Source organism: Tenrec ecaudatus, chromosome 1 (assembly GCF_050624435.1).
Source record: "Tenrec ecaudatus isolate mTenEca1 chromosome 1, mTenEca1.hap1, whole genome shotgun sequence".
Taxonomy (NCBI): Eukaryota; Metazoa; Chordata; class Mammalia; order Afrosoricida; family Tenrecidae; genus Tenrec; species Tenrec ecaudatus.
Window position 1 is genome coordinate 310,502,005 of NC_134530.1, and position 23,633 is coordinate 310,525,637.

The following is a 23,633-nucleotide window of genomic DNA, read 5'->3' on the forward strand; positions in this document are numbered from 1 at the left end:
GTGCTTGACGCAATGGATGGATGTGTGGATTGTGATAAGAGTTGTACAAGCCCCCAATAAAATGATTTAATTTTTTTTTTAAAAAAGAGAGTGTGGTTAGAATTTTTCAACTAAGCAAATGCTTGGAAGCTAGTTAGTGGTCTCATCCTTGGAATACGAGTCCATTCAGAGTCATTGTTGCCTTGAAATATGTAACATTATTGTGAAAAGAAGCCAAGCTAAGGCCTTTTGCTTTGCAAATTGTGGTTTGGAACAGACGACCTGTGTGTACATCAGCGCACCTTTCCTTTTGTGCTCTCTTAAAGAACTCTTTTCCAACCCCAAAGTCATGAAGATCATTTCCAGAAGTGCTACGTTGTATGCTTTGATATACATTTCATTTGTTGAATTTTTGTATGCAGGTGAGGAAGGGTTGGTACTACATCAATTTCCATATGTGCATCCAATTGAGCCAACAATATTTAGTAAAAAAATAGTCTTTCATTATGCTCCAGTGGTGCCTCTGTTTTAAATCAAGTAACTGTGTTTGGATGGGTTTGTTTAGGTTGGTTTCTTCTGCTCTGTTTTGTCTACTCCTCTGTCACTGAGAAGTCAGACATTGCCTTGACTGCTATGGCTTACTAATAGTTTGTAATTCCCCCCCTCCCCAAAAGGCCCAGTCTCCAATTCGTTACAGTTTGACCTACATTCACAAACACGTTCAGGGGGAACTTCAGATCATGTCGTTAGCCCTCCCCATAGAGAGTGATGATCTCTTCCAGTAAGCTGAGGACTGCTGTGTCACCCTCCTCCACACCTTTGATCTGTTATTTATGGTCCACAGGCTGTACCAATTTGGAGCTGCGCAGGTTAGCAGATGCAGCCGGACATAATATGTACAAGTTCCACACTGGGACATACTGGTGTCATCATCCCAGGGGAGTTGATGCCTGGGACAATGGAAAAATTAAACACCTGCATGCGCTTAAAAAAATAACATCTTGTATTTTCAGCAAAAGTTTACACAAGTTTAGGATCTCCTTTAAACATGTGCAATTGCCTTGGCACCATGCTTTACAATGTATGAGCATTGCCATTATTTCCAATCTGGTTGTTCCTTTCTATCAATCAAGTTTCCCTATCCCCTTACATTAAAAAAAAATCATCTTATTGGGGGCTCATACAACTCTTATCACACTCCACCCATACACCCACATTGTGTGTCAGGCACATTTGTACATTTGTTGCCCTCATCATTCTCAAAACATTTGCTTTCTACTTGAGCCTTTGGTACCAGCTCCTCATTTTCCCCCCTCCCTCCATGCTCCCCGCTCCCTCATGAACCCTTGATGTTTTAAAAATTATTATTGTTTTGTTCCCTTACATTTTAAAGATCTTTGTTTTAAGTAATCATCGACTGTTTGGTCTCATAGGACTGTTCACAGGGGATGTTCATTAGTTTGTGGACTGATCTGCTATTTGGCTACAAGGCAAGTTCAGGCATTATTCCCCAGTAATTCTAAACCCTTCCTCTATGTCATTTTCTTTTTTCCCCCATCATTTTATTGGGGGGCTCATACAATTCTTATCACAATCCATACATACTTCTTTTTTTCTTAAAGGAATTTGAGGCTGGGTTCCACACTGGACCCTCATTCTATCAGGGACCATTGATTTCAAGGCCCCATGCAGTCCAGCTCTCCTGGGAGACAAGGCTGTGGTTCTGTAGGCATTGTCCTGCAGACGTGTTTCTTCTTTGCCTCTCTCGTTTCCTGCGTTCTCTTTGGCTCCCCACAATAGGGACCAAAAGTTGCATCTGAGATGGCTTCTTGCATGCTTCTAAGACCCTAGACACTTCTCACCAACCCAGACTGTACATAATTGTATGAATTCTTCGATGCTAATGGACAGGATGAGCTCTTTGACCTCTTGGAATACCGAATTTCTCTTTGAGCATGCAAATGCAGGCAGATGCCAAACAACCATATGCTTAGTTACTCTCAGTGGGTATTCTAAACCCTGTATCATTTAAGCCTAGATTCTCTTTTGGACCTTGAAGTTGGTTATTTTGCAAGGGTATTCAAACGTTCCTCTATTCGAAACAGGCCAAACAAGGTGTGAGTAAAAAGGATGGGCATTGTTGCTGTGCAGAAGGATTGAGAGAGAGGGAGAAGTGCGGGTCCTGACCCTCAGTAGTGGCCATCAACATGGAACGAGACCGGGGACCGCAGATGCTGCAGCAGACCCGTAGAATCGCAAGTCTTTTCATGAGCCCTCTGGTCAGGCTCCCTGACAAGAGGGATTTGGGCAGCTTTCCTGGGAAAGGACGAGGGAATCTAGTATTTGATCTGAAGCACCGTGACCACAGGGTGCTTCCGGATGAAATTCAAAGGGAATAGAACTCCCCTGGGGTTTTGAGCCCCACGGGAACCCTGCGGGTCACCCACTGTCGAGTTGGTCCCGATTCACCCTTGTGCATTCCAGAAGGGAGTGGGTGGGTGGGTCCCTGGGTCCCTGGGTGGGTGGGTCCCTGGGTGGCGCGATCCGCTGAGCTGGGAGCCCCAGCATCTGTGGTTCAAATCTTCACTGGCAGGTGCCTCTGAAATAAGCTTGGGCTGCTTCCTGGAGGTGACAATGTCAAAGTCCCTTTGGAATTGGGCCTGCCTTGAAGCCGAGTTGCGGGGTTTCCCTTTTTTAACTGCGCGGGAGATTTGCAACTTCTCGGACTTTAAATTCAAACGCAGGAGCAGAGCATCTGAGCCCTGGGGCACTGAGTCACTGCTAGCCCACAAAACGTGCCATTTCTGAACAACACGCAGCTCGGTGGGGGAAGTAGACGTTATGAAAGAGTCGTCTTGAAAAAACATGGTCCAAGTGGGTCTAGAGAGCAAGTAAATGCCCGGCCGGCTGACAAGGAAAGGGTCAGGACCCTTTGATTAAAAAAATTTTTTTTTTATTTAAAAATTTTTTAAAAGGTGACAAGCTACTAGTGATAACTTCTCTCCTCATTGAAGTGGGGGGTTTTGAATTGTTTTACTTCGGAGAAGCAGACACGGTGGAATTTGGTTCAGTTTTCTAAAAGATCTGGTTTCCTAGAGATTCAGTTCCCTCTCTTCCAGAAAAAGACTCCGTAGTCGGCAGGATTCGAACCTGCGCGGGGAAACCCCAATGGATTTCTAGTCCATCGCCTTAACCACTCGGCCACGACTACTTATACCTCCTACAATGGAATATTCATTTCATTCATAATCTAAAGTGTGATAAATGGGGAGTAAACAATGACCCAGGGAGTCGAGCACCCACCACTCAAGTAAAATACGGGTTTGGTTTAAAACGACAGCAAAAAGCAACCCCGTCGTGCCGCAGGGACAATGGACATCAGCATTTCCACCGAACTTTGAGTGGAGAAATGTGGAGGAGCAAGCTGCGGCCCCCGAAAACCAAGCAGTGGGAAGCTCGGGCGGTTACTGAATTTTGCTTAATCCGCAGGGAAGCCAGACCTTACCCTCCAAGCTGCCGTTCGATGACGTACACACTCGTAAGCACCTTGAAGAGTGGGTTGGAAACCGGGTAGCTTGTGGGACATCTGACTGAAGGGAAACCTCGCTGCTTGGACCCGGCAGAAACGGGACACAAACCAGAAACGACTGGGGATCTACATGTTTTGAGTTTGGGTAGCAGAAAAGTGGGCGGGGTGATGGTGGCGGGAGTGGCGAAGGTATCACGTATGCATCACTAAGAAAATATTAAGCTAAAAAAAAGAGAAAATGGTAAATTTATTATGCATTTCTATTAGAGAGGTCCACCCAACATCTGTCTAAAACATAAGGTTTTCTTTTGACTTATGAAATTATGTATAAACATTAATATGCAAAATAACAAATTCAACTAATTCTATGGCTATCAAACATAACCCCAAATTAAACAAATAAATGTAAAATATGTGACAGCTTACTCAGCCCTCTAATAAGAAGGTAAAGTGAAATGGAAGTGAAGGATTAAATATCTGTCTTCATTACGTTTGCATTATTTAAACTTTTGATCAGCATTGATTTCTGTAATTGAAAATCATAAATGAAAAACAGATTAAAACAGCGTACGGTTACATATATACACACAGTGAAAAGCTAGATATGTATAAGTGGAAAATAATACTAATTCATTTGGGGTGCTACAATTTTAAGTGGAAAATAATATTAATTCTCTTGGAGTGCTACAATCATAATCCAATTTCTTCTTTCAACTTTTCTTTCTCAGATACTCTAGCAAAGTATATGTCTCTTTCCATGTTGAGATTTAAAGTGTCCCCATGCGCGCTTTAAATGATTCACTGATTCCATATGCTTCACCTGTTTGAAGACAATAAAGCTTAGTATGACATGAACATAAATGTGATAAAAATACTAGTAACCAGCAATTCTAATAAGGAAGATCAAAAAAGAATTGAGGCCTTTCAATTACACTGCTGCCTATATATATATAAAGTATCACATGCTGACAAAAGAACAAAAAGATCTGTATTTGAAGAAGTGTCGCCAGAATGCTCCTGAGAGGCAAGGATGGTAAGACTTCCTCTCACCACTTTGACTGCGTTGTCAGCGGAGACCAGTCACTGGAAGAGGACATCCTGCTTGGTAAAGAGGAGGGGCAGCAAAGAGGAGGAAGTCGCTGGACAAGATTGATTGACTCAAGGCTGCAACAATGGGTTCAAACACAAGAACAGCTGTGAGGCCAGCGCAGGACCCGGCAGTGTTTCCTTCGGTTGTGCATCAGTCGCTATGCGTCAGAACCAACATGGCAGCACCTAGTAATGATAACTCTGACATTCTAGAAAATACTTTTATATCCGTGACCTCGTGTAACCCTCAGAACATGGTTATGAAGGTTGATAGCGACTTTTATAAATACGGAGAGTGTGCAGACGAGAGACATTTATAAATTGGACTGAAATGAGCTTAGTTTGTGTCTACTGCTTTTTCCTCACAAACATAACAAAAAGTCAACCCTGCCTCCTTGAGAATTAAACAGCAGAAATCCCAAGTTCCCCCAGAAAAATCACACTGCTGGATTTAAAATAGTCCCTGAGAACCTCAGTTATCTGTAACGAATTCTTTTCCCTTTTCGTGGATTTTTCTTTTTGGTCACCACGTGGATTACATTTGACATCTTTTTTTTTTGGTCTTTATTTTATTACTTTTATTGGGGGCTCATACATGTGTTATCACAATTCATACATTCATCCAGTGTGTCAAGCACACTTGCACATATGCTGCCATCATCATTTTCAAAGCATTCTCTTCCCACTTGAGCCCCTGAAATCAGCTCCCCATTTCTTCCTCCTCCATCCCCCACCCACCCTCCCTCATGAAACCTTGATAAGTTATAGATTATTATTTTCATATCGTACATCATCCTCCATCACCCTTCACCCACTTTTCTGTTGTTCATCCCCCTAGAAGGAGGTTCTAGGTTGATCCTTGTGATTGATTTCCCCTGTCTCCCCCCACCCTCCCCTAATCCTCCTGGTTTCTCTACTCTCATTGTTGGCCCTGAGGGGTTTATCTATCCTGGATTCCCTGTGTTTCAGGCTCTTATCATCAATGCCTATGATCACACAGGCTGATGTGCTTCTTCCACGTGGACTTTGTTGCTTCTCAGCAAATGGCCGCTTGTTTATCCTCAGCTTTCTTCACCACATTTCTTATGCACCCATTTTGTCTTCAGCAATCATGTTGGGAAGGTGAGCATCACAGAATGCCGATTGTTAGAACAAACTGTGCTTGTTTTTAGGGAGTACTGGAGTCGAGGTTCAATGTCCGTCTGCAAACTTAATTCTTAACATTTAGATATGAATACATAGTTCTAGTCCCCTCTCATTATATATGTATTTACATATGTACATGCCTGGTATTTAGACCTCTGTAATGTCTTTTGCCTCCTGGTTCTTTCCTCTGTTTCCTTTTACTTTCCTCTTGTGCCACCATCATGTTTGGCCTTCATTCGGGTTTAATAATTCCTCGCTGCTACATTGCCCTTGATTAAGCCCCACTAGGCAACCTTTACCTACTTTATAACAGTGATATATCAAAGTGAGGCCTATACAACTTCACCCACACTATCACTAGATTGTTGTCACAAACAACACCTGATGCAATAACATAAATTAATTATTATTTTTAGGAAAGAGGTGGACAGATGACCCCCCACACCTCTTGCGCTGGTATCCAGGCAGGAGAGGGGGCACCCAGGGGGCACAGACCACCATTTACCCTTACTGGCTAATTGCTTGGAATTTATCATTACGATTATACATTTGTCTTTGAGAGCATAAGAGGTACAAAAGAAGTCAAGTTACAAACAAAAATCCAATACTATTGGGTTGTACATTATTCCCACATGTACAGTTTCTTTCCCAGAGATGTTTATTTCTTCATAGGGCTTCAAGTTGCTTTCTAGCCTCCTTTCACTTCAGTCGGAAGGACCCCGGTTTTCCTCTTGAAGGGCAGGTCTAGTGATAATGAGTTCCTTAACTTTGTGTTTATCTGAAAATATCTTCATGCTATCCTCATTGTTTAAGGGGAAGTTTTGCTGGATATAAAAATTGTGGCTGAGAAGTCAGCTTGTAATCTTATTGAGGATTATTTGGATGTGATGGGTCACTTCTTGCTTGCTGGTTTCAAGAGTTTCTCTTTGTCTTTTGACAGTTCGAATAAAATTTATCTAGAGGTTTATCTTTTTGAGTTAATATACCTTGGGTCCATTGATGTTCCTGGATGTTTTTCATCAAATTTAGGACTTTGGGGGGCCATATTTTCTTCAGCTCTGTTTCCTGCTTTACCTCTTTCTAGGACACCCATAAAATATATGTTGGTTTTCTTAATGTTATCTCCCTGAGGCTCTATATTTTTCATTCGATTCTTCAGTCTGGACCATTTGAATGGTCTCATATTCAAGCGCAATGATTCTTTCTTCTGCTGGCTCAACTCTGCTGGTGAGCTCCTATCATGAAGTTTTCACTTTAATTATTATACTTTCAAGGTCTAGATTTTCTCTTTGTCTCCTTTGTAAAATTTCTAGTTCCTTATTGATACCACCTTTTCCATTTTGTTGGTACATTGCTTCCCTTTAGCTTTTAAATCTTCCTTCAACTCTTTGAGCAGATCTAAGAGAATTGCTCTGTAGTCTGTAACTAGTGAGTCCAATGCCTGTGCTTTTTCAGGAATAGTTTCTGTTCCTTTCTTTTGTTCCCTTGAACAAGACCTCTTTTCTGTTTCTCTGTATGCCTTGGCACTTTTTGATGAAAAAGATGTTTAGATACTATAATGAAATAACTCTGGAAATCAGATTCTCCACCTTCTTCAGAATTTGCTTTTTGAAGATTGTTATAGTACATTGGTTAAGTTACTTGTCAAAACATTTTTGAAAAGATTAGATTTCTTGATGAATGTTGCCACTGTAGTCTCTCTTTCTTTCTTTAAGTTTGTGTTCAGCTAACATTCTGACAGATTTCCCTAATACCAAAAGTTAAACACAAAGCAAAACTTCAAAAGAAAAACAATGGTTGGGGGGGAAGCAAAAAAGTAAACCACCTTTCCAAATATCTGCAGATTGGTCCAGGGTTTGAACACTTTCAACACAGGTCCTCGAGATCAGCCTGTAGTGAGAGGTAGGGGAGTCTCAGGTTTTTTGTTTGTTTTCTGAGCACTTGTTTGCTCTGGACATGTACTATGTCTTTCTAGATCCTCATTTTATTTGTGCGGTATGAATGTTTGTGTTAGTGTGAGTTGACTAGAGAAACAAATCCAGGGAGACATTCATAAGTGTATAAGAAAGAGCTTTATATACAAGAGCAATTGAATATTGAGAAAACGTCCCAGCCCAGTCCACATCAACTCCATAAGTCTGATATTAGCCCATATGTCCGATACCAATCTAAAAAGTTCTCTTCAGATTCATGAAACATATGAAATGACACCAAATGCGGGAAGATCACAGGCCACTGGGTGGAAAATCTTGGGGATCCAGTGCTAGCATAAGCATCTCAGCACTGACAGGAGTCTCTACGTGGCTCCTAAAGCTCAGGGCACTAGCTGTAACTCCATGTGTCTTCTCAGCTGGAATGTCTCCCAGGGAGTCAGCCTGCATCCTGCCTCCAGCGAGCTATTTATCTCCTTAGCTCCTCCAAATGAGGTCATCCAGCTGCGACATGCCTGATAGGCTAAACTCCACTCCTTCACCCTTAATCCTCTCAAATTGACAACAGATTATCTAACTACCACAATGTCCTAAATTCCCCCCAAAAATCTCTCTCTTTGTTGTTTACTCCTTGTCTTTGTCATTTTATTGTATGCCCCCCATTACACATTTTCCTCCTTCAGGTATGTACAGTGTTGGCCTCAAGTAATGAAGTCTGAGATGGTTGAAACAAGTGGTTTGCCTCAATCCTGTAGGGAGTTACTCAATGGGTTATAATAACTACAGTAATTGGTGAACAGTATCTATTTTGCTTGCTCTGGGGATCCAAGGAGTATGATGGGTAGCTGAAAGCACTGACTTCTTTAAGTCTGCTTCCAATCTGGGGAGTTGATGAAGCACAGGTGGGGGTGCGGGGAGAAGGGGGCATAAATACTTGTCTTTTTTCTTTGTTCAAGCATTTGTTTAGTTGTTATGCACATTTGAGTGTTTACCAAAATTCTGACAAAGATGTTTCTTTTTTTTTATGCTGCTGGGTGTGTGTAAGAGAGCATTAACAAAATGTATTTTAGCCAGTTTGTCAGATATACATTTTATTAGAAAAATTTGAGAATATCTCGAATAGGTACAGTTTTAATATACGTATATGAGTAGTGTTGTGGTTGCTGTTAGGTGCCATTGAGTCAGCTCCCACCCATAGCGAGCCTGTGCACAACAGAATGAAACACTGTACAGTCCTGCATCATCCTCACAATTGCTCCTGTGCCTGAGCCCATTGATGCAGCCACTGTGTCCATCCATCTCATTCTAGGCCTTCCTCTTTTTTGCTGCCTTTCCACTTTACCAAATATCATGCTGTTCTCCAGGGACTGGTCTCTACTGACAGTATGTCCAAAGTATGTCAGACGAAGTCTTGCCATCCTTGCGTCCAAGGAGCACTCTGACTACACTTCTTCTAAAACAATCTGTTTGTCCTTTTGGCAGTCCATGGTACTTTCAATAGTCTTCGCCAGCATCACAATCCAAAGGTATCTATTCTTCTACAGTCTTCCTTATTCCATGTCCAACTTTCAGATGCAGATGATGCAATAGAGACTACCACACCTTGGGTCAGGTGCACGTTAGCCTGCAGAGTAACACCCGGGCTCTTCAGTATTCTAAAAACATCTTGCGCAGCCTATTTACCTAATGCAATACATCTTTTGATCTCTTGAATGTTGCTTCCATGAGGATTGTGGGCTGTTGACTATTACTTCTGGTACGGTGACTGTATTCTTTCCACCATCTCTTAATGTTTCCTGCATCATTCAATATTTTGCCCTTAGAATCTTTCAAAATTGCAGTTTGAGGCTTGACTTTTTTCTTGAGTTCTTTCAGTTTCAGATATGCTGAATATGTTCTTCCCTTTTGTTTTTTTTAAAATTCTAGGTCCTTACATATTTCATTATAATAGTTGGCTTTGTCTTCTTGAACTGCCCTTTGATATTGTCTATTCATAATTTCTTCCATTTGCTTTAGCCACTCTATGATTAATAGCAAGTTCTAGAGTCTCTTCTGACATAACCTTTGATCTTTTGTTTCTTTTCTGTCCTTTCAATGAGTTTTGCTTTCTACATGAATGATGGTCTTGATGTCCTCCCAGAGTCATTAGGTCTTCTCTCATTAGTGTTCAATGTATCACATCTGTTCTTGAAATCTTCTTGAGATTCAGGTGTGATAGACTCAAGGTTATATTTTGGCTCCTGTGACCTTGTTTTCATTTTCTTCCGCTTTATCCTGAATTTATATAAAAGCAATTGATGAGCAGTTTCACAGTTGTCCCCGGTCTGGTTTTAGGTGCTGATATCAAGCTTCTCCATCATGTCTTCCCACAGATGTAGTCTGTTTGATTTCTGTGTACTCCAGCTGGGGGAGTCCATATGTGTATTCACCTTTTTTATTGTTGAAAATAAGTATTTGCTATGAACAAGGGTTTTGCAAAATTCTGTCATGCAACCTTCAGTTTCATTTATATCACCTAGTGCCTATATTCTAAGTACTTTTTCTTCTTTGTTTCCAACTTTTGCATTCTAACAACCAATAACTAGTCATCTATTTTGATTGCATGTTGATCACTTTCTGACTGAAGTGGTTGGTAGAATTCTTCAATTTTTTTCATCACTAGCTTTTCTGGTTGGTGCATAAAGTTGAATAATAGTTGTAGTCATTGGATTTCCTTGAAGGTGGATAGATATAATATGATCACAACATTATATTTCATGATGGGTTTAGCATGATCCTTTCTAAGAATAAATACCACACTGTGTTTTTCTGGGCATCGTAAATCATATGATCTTCTGATTCAAATTATATAGTTATAATTATATAATTAATGGCTAAGTTGTCCATTTCAGTTCACTAATGTCTACAGCATTGGTTTTCATGGGTTCCATGTCATTTTTGACTATTTTCAATTTTCCTTATACTTCATGTATTCCAAGTTAGAATCATTAGGAGATTTTTGCAGCTGTTTCTCATTACCTTGATGGTGCCTTGAATGTGAGTTCTAGGTTATACTTTTAAATTCTTGGTAGTTTTTTATTAGCAATCATTAAGAGCCACCAGATATGAAATACCAATATCTAGATAAAGTATATGTGTTTTTACATCTAACATGGAATCAGTGAGTACTACTCTTTTTAAAACAATTTTTTGAATACTTCTCTTTTCTTGACAAAATTTTCTTAATTTAACTTTTTATGTTTACAATATTTCTGATTTACAGAAAACATTTTAAGTAGAGTTAAAGTAATGTGATAAATTACCCACATATTCTCAAATGTTAACAGTTTATCACACATCTGTATATTCCTCTAACACTATATAGTTTGTGAATAAATCAAGGAACCCTGGTGGCACAGTGGTTGAAGCATTTGGCTGCTAATCAGAAAAGTTTGAATCCACCAATCACTGCGAGGGGACAGATGTGGCAATGTGCTTCTCTAAACATTTACAGCGTTTGAAGCCCCATGGTGTATTTCTTTGTTCTATAGGGTTTCTATGAATCAAGATTGGCCTAGCATTGGTGATTTGGCTTTGGTTTGGTGCTTACACTTATGCCATACCATATGTATATTATTTCTCTAAATTAAAGGAAGGAATTGCAGACTAGATGTCTCCTTATGACTAAATACGTCATTGTGTATTTTCTAAAAACAAGACCTTTCTCCCCCCAACTATCATGGTCCCAATCCTACCTTGCAAACCTGATTAGACCAGAGGATGCACAGTGGTACAGATAGGAACTGGAAACACAGGGAATCAAGGACAGATGAACCCTTTAGGACCAGCGGTGAGAGTGGCAGTACCGGGAGGGAAGGTAGGGTAGAAAGGGGGACCCTATCACAAGGATCTACATATAATCTCCTCTCTGGGGGATGGGCAAAGTGGGTGAAGGGAGATGCTGGGCAGTGTAAGATAAGATAAAATAATAATTTATAAATTATTAAGGGTTCATGAGGGAGGGGGAGCGGGGAGGGAGGTGGAGGGGAATAAGAAAAATGAGGAGCTGATTCCAGGAACCCAAGCGGAAAGCGAATTTTGAGAATGATGAGGGCAACGAATGTATAAGTGTGCTTTACACAATTGATGTATGTATGGATTGTGATAATAGTTGTATGAGCCCAATAAAATGATTAAAGAAAACAAGCAAGACCTTGCTTTCCCAACCCTGGAAGAATTATAAAAGCAAGATTAAACTTTGATTCCATCTAAAGGCCTTACTAAGGTTTTCTAAGTTGGGTCAATCCTTTGGAGTCAAGAAAATGCCTCTCAGTAACTTGTTACAGCTCTTGAGTTCTTTACTCTGGGAAAGCTCGATCGATCTTTCATTTTATGGAGATACTGGATAAGTAGGACAGGTGTTTTGTAGAGTGTTCAGCATTTGTCTGTGAAGTCTCCTCTCAGTTGTGCACTTTGCCAGGAACATCACAGAAGTAAAGCTTATCCTCCGTTCATCCCCTCAGGAGGCACATGATGCTCTGACTGGTCACAGTACTCTCAATGTCAACTCTCATCAATTGATTAAGGTGGTGTTTATAAGATTGATCCATAATCAAGTTACTATTTGAAAAGACATAATGAGTAATTTCCTTTGATACATTAGTTGTGCAGTAGCATCACCCCTCTCCACTTTTATTCCCATTCTGTTTAGTTTTTTTTTTTCCTCAAAAGAATAAATCAAAAGAAGAAGAATGTAACGTTGGAGCATAAAGACCGATATAAAACTGAAAGAAAAGGTTCAGAGCCCCCTCTGAGAATCAATCCCCTAGATCCCAGGTATCAGTCAGGGAAACACACCACTTAACCACAGTGAAAATTCTGAAAAATCTCCCAGCATCCACATCTGAGAACCCTGACCGTGCCCAGCCAGTGGAACAGAATTGGTTTCTTGGTCCTGGAATAGTTCTGGACTGGACTCCCAAACAGAGCAGGGAGTCATGCATGTCACGAGGTTTCCCTCGCTGTGCATTAGTGTTCTGTCAACAAGGACGCAGGGCCCAGAAGAAGCAGATCCGAGGCGGACTTTCTGTGACAATGCAGTGGCAATATCTATATGCCTGCGTTCAGCTTTGAGAAAAACTTGTTTTCTAAAATTTACGAAGTTTTCTTTTGTAATAATTTCTTTGGTAGGAAACCCGAGGGAAGCTAGTAGTAGTGGGATTTTGTTTGGGACAAGGACTTTCGTAATTAGGACAGAGAAGTTTCTGGGTCGTCAATGTATGTTGAGTGGATTTGAAAACAAAGTAAACCCAGGTCTTAGCATAAAAGGGACTCGTAGTCGGCAGGATTCGAACCTGCGCGGGGAAACCCCAATGGATTTCTAGTCCATCGCCTTAACCACTCGGCCACGACTACAGCTGCTTACATGTGGCCTCTCTACAGCATTGACGTACATCACACACGGCTTAAATCAAATTGAAAATGATCTTGGGTATAAAAACTATGTTCTCGCGGAGGTAGATGGCCATCGTGGCCCACGTCCCACGCGTCGCAGAGCGCACAGAGGACAGCGAGGAGGGAACCCGCCGGCAAACCGCAGGTCGGCTTGTCGAGGGCGATCGATACCGCCGCTCCCGGAAGGAAGGAAGGAAGGAAGGAAGGAAGGAAGGAAGGAAGGAAGGCAGGCGCGCAGCCTGCCCCGCGGCAGAGCCAGGCGCCCAAGCCGATCTGCAACTCCCGGCAAGCGCGCGGCCAAGGAGCGGGAAAGCCTCCCGTGCACCCCTATCTTTTCATTTAAAAGGAAAATAAGCATCTATTTTCCTTCTGCTTCTGAGTGGCAAGGTGATAGCACACCGGGGCGCTAATCTCTGGCGGGGCTGTGGGCACATCCAGGTGGGCGGTTCGAGACCCGACCCCCAGCGGCTCCGCGGGAGGAGGAGCAGGCTGCGCGCGCACGCACGGCGGCCCGGAGGAGCCGAGTGATTCCTGGCCGGGCGCCTTCTCCTTCCCTCCTTTCTTTCTCCTCAGATACTCTTTGTCCCACATAAGTTCTTCGTCGCAATGTTTTCCTCAAGCCTGAGATTGACTTTGTCTACCTGCGGAGGGGGTTGTGATTGTGATTTGTGTCCCCCGTTTGATGTTGAGCGGGCGCGGGGCGGGCGGGGCCTTCGGTGAGAAGAGGAGGAGCTGGAGGGGGAGGGGGAGGGGAGGGAGGCCGCGGTGGCGGGAAATAGCCCAGGGTCCGCCTCACCTCGACTTCCAAACGGAGAACTGGGAGAAGTGGAAAAAAGCGAAGAATCAGAGAGAGGCGGGCTGAAGAGCGCTTCCTGTTTTATAGGGATAAAAATCACCTTTAAGATGGTCTCTACCGAGAGGAAAGTGAAGGGGAGTCCAAACTCGAAGCCACGCTCATGGTAGAAAGCCCGGTCTTTCTCCCGTAAGACGACTGTCGAGTGTTTTAGCTGTTATTTCAATCACACACACAGCCTTTATAAATCATTGGAAATGATGGCATAGATTTAGTGCAAGTTTTAATACCGATGCTGCCATAATCACGTCACGGGAGGCCCATTTTATTTGCTGTACACACTTTTAATGCATACGTTTGGTAAACTGGAGGGGCAGCGAAAAAGAGGAAGCTCGTCCACAAGGGATTGACACAGTGGCTGCCACACGGGACTCAGGAATAGGAGCAATTGTGAGGATGGCGAAGAACCCGCAGGGTTTCATTCTGTTGTCAGTAGGACCCCTATGGGATAAGTTGAAAGTGGGTCCCAAGGGAATTCTAATGACAAGGTGTTCGAGGCTAAGTGCAGCTGCAAAGAACCTCTTTACAGGCCTCTGTCTGACATTAAATCGGTATACACTCCTAGTCCGTGGGAAGTGGGGATTCACTAGAGACTGGCGGTGAGATTTTGAGTAGACACTTTAAACAAGCACACACCATGTTGGTTTAATTTGTTTAAATGTCTAACTTGAAGGACATTAAGTGCTGAGATATAATGGAAGTTTTTCATTCTTAAAAAATCAGCAGGAAGGGAAAGTGGCTAAACAATCTCTGGTCCACTCATACTATGGAGTTTTACACATCAAGAAAAAAATGATAACTCTCTTAATCACTGCAAAACACGGACAAAACTAGAGAAACTTATGCTTCACAAACGCAGTCAATCTTACAGACAAAGATTTAATATCGCCATTGTTATAAAGAAAACAAACAGAAAAGAAATATGGTTTATACACCAATAGATAAAACTGATTATGAGGAGGAGGCCAGGTACTGGGGTGGGAAGATTTAGCACAGAAAACTATCAAAAAGAAAATAAGTTTTGCCTCATGAAAAACAAAACAAAAGCACCCTCCAGATTCCTTACCCTTCCGATCTAAATATTTGTCTCAATGACTAAAAAAAGAGGAAAAGTAAAACTGAAGTGGACTTGAAGTCTTTAGTGACATGCAAACAAAAAAGGAAAAATGAAAGGGAGAGTGACGAAAGGTAGAAGTGAAATTTTAGCCCATTTGATTGTGTTCGCTTAGAATAAAATGAACAGACTCTTGAGAATTTTAGCTTTGTTTCTTTTTCTCCCCCTTCAGATCTTTGCCCTAAAACAAAGTACAGATCCAGGTAAAGGAAGAGAATCAAGGCTCTGCGGGGGAAGGAATGGGGGCAAGATTCGTCTAGCTGCTCTCGCCCCAAATTGGAAACAACCCAAAGCCCATTATCAATAGAATATATAGTGGGTCTTCATACAAAGCAATAACAAAATTAATTATAACTGCGCAGAAATTGCAAGAATTTCACAAGCAGAATACTGATGTGATGTCAGCTATAAAGATGTCAAATACCACATGATTCTGTTTATATAGGGTTCGGGACAGGGAAAACAAATATCTATCTGGTGTTAGAAACCGAGAAGGCTTTTACTACTGAGAGTGGTTATTAGTAAGGAAGGCCAGAGCAGGGCTGATGAGTTCAGTGAGTCTGGTTCTCCACCTGCTGTTATTCAATGCTTGCCAAGTTGGTTCTGCTGGAGCTACCTGACATACAACAGAATGAAACAGCCCCGGTCCTGTAACAGCCTCACAATTGTCCTTATGTTTGGACCTATTGTTGCAGCCACCATGTCTGTCCATGTTGTCGAGGGTCTTCCTCTATTTTATTGAGCATGATGGCAAGAGTTCATGTCACATACTTTGGGCATGTTATCAGGAGAGACCAATCCCTGGGGGGAAGTTTTTTGTGTTTTTCAATTGCACCACATTTCAATACAGCAGTTTTGACATCCTCAAGGGATTAAAATCATGTTCAAATTAAGTTTGGGGAATAAAATAAAGTCTAAACGGGCAAGATCTCTGTGAAATCATGAGATATCAACAGGATCAGGCAACAGGCATCAGAAGACTCAAAACAAACAAAAACCACTTTGTTGAGAAGGTTGAGTGGTGGAGAAGAGACCACAAACTTATCTGTAGACAATGGGACATCCCCTCACAGAAGGGTCTCAAGGAAAGGATGAGTCAACCAGGGCACAGAAGAGCTCAGATGAAACACACAACATTCCTCTGGTTCCTTGAGGCTTCCTCACCCCCCACTATCATGTCCCCTGTCCTGCCTTTCACTTCAGACTAGATAGGGATATGTACACAGATACAGATAAGACCTATGACAAACGGAATCCAGGTCAGATAAACCCCTCAGGAACAGAAATGGGAGTAGGGGTACCAGGAAGGTAGGGAAAAGTAGACAGAGGAGGGGAGGAAGGGGGGAACCGATTGCAATGATTGACACATAACCACATGCCCCCCTAGGCGGAGAAACAACAGAAACCGTGTGGGGAGGGGGGGGAGAGACAGCGGTCAGTGTAAGATGTAAAATAATTCTTTATAATTTATCAAGTGGTTACAAGTGTGGGAGGGAATGGAAGGGAACCAGAGGAATTGATACCAAGTGCTCCAATACAAAGTAAATGTTTAAAAAAGAATAATGGCAACAAATGCTCAAATATCCTTGCTACAATTGATGTATGGGTTGTTATAAGAGCTGCCAGAGCCCCTAATAAAATGATCTTAAAAAAACTGTAAAGGGAATGTCATCAATTTTAATAAACATAAAGAAAAACCCTAAATAAATAAAAGGGTAAGATCTGGGCTGTAAGGTGGATGGTGTAAGGTTCCCCAATGAGATTTTCATTGGTCCTGCTTTGTTGTTACCTTCCAAGCATGAACATGTGCACTATGATGGAAAAGAGATTCCATGGCACGACTTTCCTGAACTATTCCTCACCAAGACAGTTTTCAATTTTCTGTGTCGTTTGAGAAAATCTGTCAAGATTATCCCTTTGGGAAACAGTTGCCATAACCTTTACCTTGAATTAATGTGAAGCTTCCAGAATAAGAACAGACAGCAAAGAAGGACTCTGCTCCCCACTTCAGAGGAAGGAGTCATTGAAAACCTGATGCACAGCTTCAAAATCATGGCAACACTAACGGCCTAACGAATGGAAGCAGAACCCGGAGGAGGGGCCCTTTGGGTAAGCGAGCACTCAAAATGTGACTGAGGAGGAGCTGATTTCTCCTCGGAGGGGAAATGACGAATGGGGAAAGCTTGTGGGAGTGGAGTCCTAGGGAATCTTCATTTGCTGATGGGGCATGGCTCAGTGTAAGGAGAACCCACTTCAAAAATCTGTTAATGATCTGAACTTGGATGCACAAAGTCTAAATCTAGGGAAATTGGAAGTCATCAAAAATGAAATGGGATGTATAAAGGTCAATATCTTAGGCATGAGTGAGCTGAAATGGACTGGTATTGGCCATTTTGAATCAAACAACTATACGATTTACTCTGCCAGGAACAACACAATCAAGAGGAAAAGTCAGTGTTCATTGTCAAAAAGAACATGGCAAAATCAATCATGAAGTATAATGCTGTCTTCGATATGATTACATCTATCAGCCTTCGAGGAAATCTAATCAATACAGCTACTATTCACATTTATGCGTGAACCACAAAAGCTAGTGATGAAGAAATTAAACAATTCTACCAATGATTTCAGTCAGAAATTGATCAAACATGTAATCAAGATGCTTTGATAATTATTGATGACTTTAATGGAAAAGCTGGAAACAAAGAGGGAGGAAAAATAGTTGTAAGATATGGATTTGGTGGCAGAAAAGAAGCTGAAGACCTCAAATATCTTTTTCAACAACACAAAAGGATTCATATGGACTTAAAATTGAATATATCTGGGGGAAGAGACATTGGAGCAGCTAAATCCAGGCCAGGGGCTGACAATTATTTATATGTAAGTTCAAGGGCAAGCTGGAGAAAATTAAAACAAGTCCAGGAGAGACAAAACACAACCTTAAGACTATCACACCTGAATCTCCAGAACATCCCAAGAACATATTTGACACATTGAACTGGAATGACATAGACCTGATGAGCTGCAGGAGGACATCAAGAATTTCATTCATGAAGTAAGCAAAGGCCATTAAAAAGACAGTAGAGAAAGAAAGGATCAAAGTGCATGTCAGAAGACATGCTGAAACTGGCTATTAACCATAGCATGGCTAAAACACATGGAAGAACGAATGAAGTCAAAGAGCTGAACAGAAAATGTCATAGCTCAAGCAAAGACAAATGTGATCATGAAATGGGCAAGCACCTAGAATTAGAAAACCAAAAGGGAAGAACACAGTCAGCATATCTGAAGCTGAAAGAGCTCAAGAAAACATTCAAGCCTTGAATTACAACATTGAAAGCTTCTATGGGCAAAATATGGAATGACGCAGAAAGCATCAAGGAAGATGGAAAGGGTACCAGAAGCGAATTTCTCCTAGCCAGCTGCTGCAGTTGCCATTGTTCTGTGAACTTCTTGGCGGTGTTTCCCTTGGCCAAAAACACACTGAGAGGAATTACTGGAACCCAAATGAAGGCTGAGCATGATAAGAAGAAAGTAAAAGAAAATAGGGGAAATAACTAGGCGGCAAAGGGCATTTATAGAGATCTAATTACAGGCATGTACACATGTAAATATATTTTATATGATGATGGTGAAATAGATCTAAGTGCATATATTTATGGGTTTAGTATTAAGGTTGCAGATGGACATTGGTTCTCCACTCAAGGACTCCCTCAATGCAAGAACACTTTGTTCTATTAAACTGGCATTCCATGATGCTCACCTTCCTAACATGATAACTGAAGACAAAGTGGGTGCATAAGCAAATGTGGTGAAGAAAGCTGATGGTGCCTGGCTATCAAAAGATATAGCATCTGCGGTCTTAAAGGCTTGAAGGTATAAACAAGAAGCCATCTAGCAACAAAGCCCACATGGAAGCAACACCAGCCTGTGTGATCATAAGGTGTCAAAGAGATCAGGTATCAGGCAGCTAAAAACAAAAATCATGTCATTGAGAATGAGGGACAGTGTGGAGTGCGGACCCAAAGCCCATCTGTAGACAACTGGACATCCCCTTACAGAAGGGCCATGGGAAGGAGACGAGTCAGTCAGGGTGCAGTGTAGCAATGATGAAACATACAACTTTCCCCTAGTTCTTAAGTGCTTCCTCCCTCACACTACCAAAATCCCAATTCTACCTTATGATTTGGGCTAGACCAGAGGATCTACACTGATACAGATAGGAACTGGAAAGAGGGAATCCAGGGCAGATGAACCCTTCAGGACCAGTGGTGAGAATGGCGATATCTGGAGGGTAGAGGGAAGGTGAGATAGAAAGGGGGAACCGATCACAAGGATCTACATATAACCTCCTCCCTGGGGGATGGACAACAGAAAAGTGGGTGAAGGGAGACATCGGACAATGTGAGACATGACAAAATAATAATAATTTATAAATTATCAAGGATTCATGAGGGCGGGGCAAGCAGGGAGGGGAACAAATGAGGAGCTCATATCAAGGACTCAAGTAGAAAGCAAATGTTTGAGAATGATGATGGCAACAAATGTACAAATGTGCTTGACACAATGGATCTATGGATGGATAATGATAAGAGTTGCATGAGCCCCCAATAAAATGACAACAACAAACAAAACAAAACACACTGTCATCTTCAGGTGGGAAGCATTCAGCAAGCAATGGCAAGGCACAGCCACCAGAAACAGGCACGTGATTTCCATGACAAATACAGTAATGTTGTTTTAGCAAGTGGAGCTACTTTCTGTATTGCTGTATGCACATATACAGCAACACAAATTGGAATCGAATGGAACCTGTCCCCTGTTGGTAGAGTCGCCCCAAAGGAATGGAGAGAATAGTAACCAAATCCACTGGTAGTATAATACTGAATTGTTTCAAAACCAATTTTGAAATTGATTCAAGTAAAAGCACCACACACCCATTAACTATGGCATGATTGAAGACATAAAATGCATTTGAAACTAAAAAAAAAAAAAGTAGATAAAAAACACAGAGTCACTGTACCAAAAAGAACTAGTCAACACTCCACCATTTTAGGAAGTAACATATTGAGCACGAACCAATGTTTCTGAAGGAAGGAGTTCAAGCTGCACTGAAAGCATTAGCTAAAAACAAAGCTCCAGGAATTGACGCAACATCAATTGAAATGTGTCAACAAACTGATGAGGAACTGGAAGCACTCACTGGTCTCTACCAGGAAATTTGGAAGATAGATCCTTGACCAACTGACTGGAAGAGATCCATATTAGTACCCACTCCAAAGAAAGGAAAACCAACAGGATGCTGAAACTATAGAACAATATCATTGATATTGCCTGCAAGTACAATTTTAGTTAAGATCATCTAATAATGGTTGCCACAGTGTTTTGTCAGGGAACTGCTAGAGCCGCGGTTCTCTACCTGTGGGTCGCGACCCCTTTGGGGGCCAAATGACCCTTTCACAGAGGTCGCTCAATTCACAACGGTAGCAAAATGACAGTGATGACGTAGCAACGAAAATAATTTTATGGTTGGGGGGTCACCACACCATGAGCAACTGTATTAAAGGGTCGCGGCATTAGGAAGGTTGCGAACCACTGAACTCGAGGTCCCGGTTGGATTCAGAAGAGGACATGGATATCACTGTTGATTTCAGATGGATCTTGGCTCAAAGCAGAGACCACCAGAAGGATGTTTACTTGTGTTTTATTGACTGTGCCAAGGCATTCGGCTGTATGGGTCATACCAAACTATGGATAAACTTGAGAAGAACACTTCATTGGACTGCTAAAAGAACAAACAAATCTGTCTTGGAAGAAGTATGGCCAGAGTGCTCCTTATAGGCAAGGATGGCAAGATTTTGTCTTACATACCTTGACTAGGTTGTCAGGAGCGCTTAAGTCCCTGGAGAAGGACATCATATGTGGGAAAGTAGAGGGACAGCAAAGAAGAGGGAGGCCCTTAACAAGAAGGATTCACACAGTGGCTGCAACAATGGGTTTAGGCAGCGGAACAGATGTGAGGATGGTGCCGGACAATGCAGCCTGCTGTTCTGTTGTTCATAGATAGAGAGTTACTGTGGGTCGGAAGTGACTTGATAGCACCTAACAATAACACCAACAATGCATTCTGTCTGAGGGCAAGACTGAATACAACCTTGGGTAATGTTCAGAAGGAATTCAGTGGAGGTTTAAGCCACGTGGAGACTCTGGAAATAGATTTTTGGATTTCACTGTCATTCATAGCTCATGCAAACAGAGTACTCAGAATTTAAGCTTTAATGCAATTGCTCTTATAGTGTTTATATATGTATACATATTTGGATACGATGTATTTATGCATACATATATGTAATTATATATTCATATGATTAACATATATGTGTGAGCATCCTGTGGCAGCATCTCATATTCTCATGGTAGGTTTACTGGACAAGTTGTGGAATTGACAGTATTACGAAGAGCTAAGCAGGTTGGGGAGTGGTCTCAATCATAATAAAAAGCACTTTCTTTTTGAGTAGGAGATCTAGATTCGGCAACTGTGGTGCAGAGGTGATGAAGCAACTGGAATAGTGTTTTCCTCTCCAAGTCAGTGATTCTCATCATAATACCAGGACAGCTAACCTACAGGACTGGGAGTGGAGGCAAGGGCAGATTGTAAAGGGGAACAGGAAAATTCAGATGTGATGAAAATGTCTCCTCTCATTATAGTGATCATTCGGTGTGTGTAAAAATGGATTAAATAAAAATGTTAAGTACATGCAATTTAAATAAAAGTATTTAAAACAAAGTATGCATTTATGGCCTTCTTTAAGCTTGAATATGCAGTCAGCTTTCCTGGTGAGTTACCTAGCATTACTAATTTTGAAAAGTGCAAGCCAGTTATTTTTAAAATTCCTTTCAATTTGTGTTTGTACCGTTTCCTCTGATTAGATTCAGGCTAGGCATTTTTGTCAGGCATATCTCATTCCCCATACATTACATCACGAGATACATACAGAGACCTATTTGTCCCACTACTGGTGATGTGAACTTTGAACTAATTGGTTAAGATGTTATATTGTTTATGCGGAGTTTTGTTTTTTAGGGGGTGTGTAGTACTGTTTCCTGATTTCTACAGCTGGTTATTTGGTCAACGATTACATCGTTATTTTGTAGATGTATTGAAGAAACAAGAAATCCAATATTTAGTCACAAGAAATGATTAAAAACTACAAAAAATGTAAAGTCCTTCTCCCCGTCGGGGAATCGAACCCCGGTCTCCCGCGTGACAGGCGGGGATACTCACCACTATACTAACGAGGAAGTGACGGTAAACTGCCTCTTAAGGATGTCCCTAAAGTTGTTTACGGCCGTTTTCCATTACGTCATTGGCCGACGCGTGCTTTCCTATTGAAAACATACTGTGCCACTTTGCGTCTGAGCTGAGTGTCCGCTCTCAGTCCAGAGCCCGTTTTAACCCATCCCTTACTCCCTGAACAGGCCAGCGCCGTGGGCCGGTCGCCGATGGAGCTTTTTAAGAGCTGTAAAAGAAAAATGAATAAAAAAGAAGCTTCACTCTTTATGGGCCACTGATTCCAATATTGTGTTTGGAACTTGGGTTTCTCAGTTCTACCAAACTCTGGAACGGGAGCCCATTCACCCCACCGAGGCTTCTACGTGGGGTTTGCACACAGGGAGTAGATCTCTGAACATCGCTAAGCCGGTGGGGTGGTGGTGTGGAAAGGATGCAGACATGTAAGGAGCGAAAGGTGAGATCTATTTTTATATAGTTTTTCCTTTTTACACGTGGGTGGGCAGTGAGAACACAGTTTTTTTTACAGGTGGCGGAAGCAAAAATAACCCGTAGTCGGCAGGAATCGAACCTGCGCGGGGAAACCCCAATGGATTTCTAGTCCATCGCCTTAACCACTCGGCCACGACTACAGAAATAGTGTCTGCTTATCAAGTTTATAAAAGGAAGTGTCATTCCCTGACATGTAATATGTGTGTGTGTGTGTGTGTGTATGGGTTATAAATGCATTTTTATGCAAGAAATGTGTGCTCTGCCAGTTATATAGAAATCCTTGGGTCAAGTGTGAATTGGATAAATTAACCTCTCTCGGAAACCTACAGCGCTGCAAGAGTCCCAAGCAAAGGCGTTTCTGACTAATCTAAGGCCTCCATAGGCCTGATATTTCAGGTTTTGTTTGGAAAATTCCAGGTATTGTTTCTGGGGTTCAGGAAAAGGACTATTTCCGCTCATTTGAGCCCAGGTGGAAAGGAAAATGCTGTGGATTTCCTCGCATCCCCTCCGTTTGGTGTCCCTTGTATGCCCACACCATCAACTCCAGGGTGTTAGCATGGTGCTTTGCCATTTCCAGTGTTCTCTGTACTCCAGTCATGTGAAGAGTGAACTTTACAGGTGGTTAGTGAGTTCCTCCCGTGAACCCCCATCTGGTCTACCTTCCGGAAGGAGATGCTAGTTTGATTTTTGGCCAAAGCAGGGACTTCTTGTCACTAAATTTACCAATGTTTTAAGCTTTCTTTTCCTTTTTTTTGCCCAAGGGAATTGATTGTTGT

The 23,633-nt window shown here is 41.8% G+C and overlaps 3 non-coding genes and 1 pseudogene across 3 annotated transcripts; 1 reads left to right on the forward strand and 3 right to left on the reverse strand.

Moving 5' to 3' along the window:
• Positions 1 to 3,108: 3,108 nt before the first annotated feature.
• TRNAS-AGA (transfer RNA serine (anticodon AGA)) lies at positions 3,109 to 3,190 on the reverse strand. Its single transcript has one exon. It is a non-coding gene; the product is annotated as a tRNA-Ser (tRNA).
• A 9,796-nt stretch (positions 3,191 to 12,986) lies between these two features.
• On the reverse strand, positions 12,987 to 13,068 carry TRNAS-AGA (transfer RNA serine (anticodon AGA)). The gene has a single exon. It is a non-coding gene; the product is annotated as a tRNA-Ser (tRNA).
• Positions 13,069 to 18,419: 5,351 nt separating this feature from the next.
• LOC142441883 (cytochrome c oxidase subunit 7B, mitochondrial pseudogene) lies at positions 18,420 to 19,931 on the forward strand (annotated as a pseudogene).
• Positions 19,932 to 22,915: 2,984 nt separating this feature from the next.
• Positions 22,916 to 22,997, reverse strand: TRNAS-AGA (transfer RNA serine (anticodon AGA)). Its single transcript has one exon. It is a non-coding gene; the product is annotated as a tRNA-Ser (tRNA).
• Between the last annotated feature and the right edge of the window lie 636 nt (positions 22,998 to 23,633).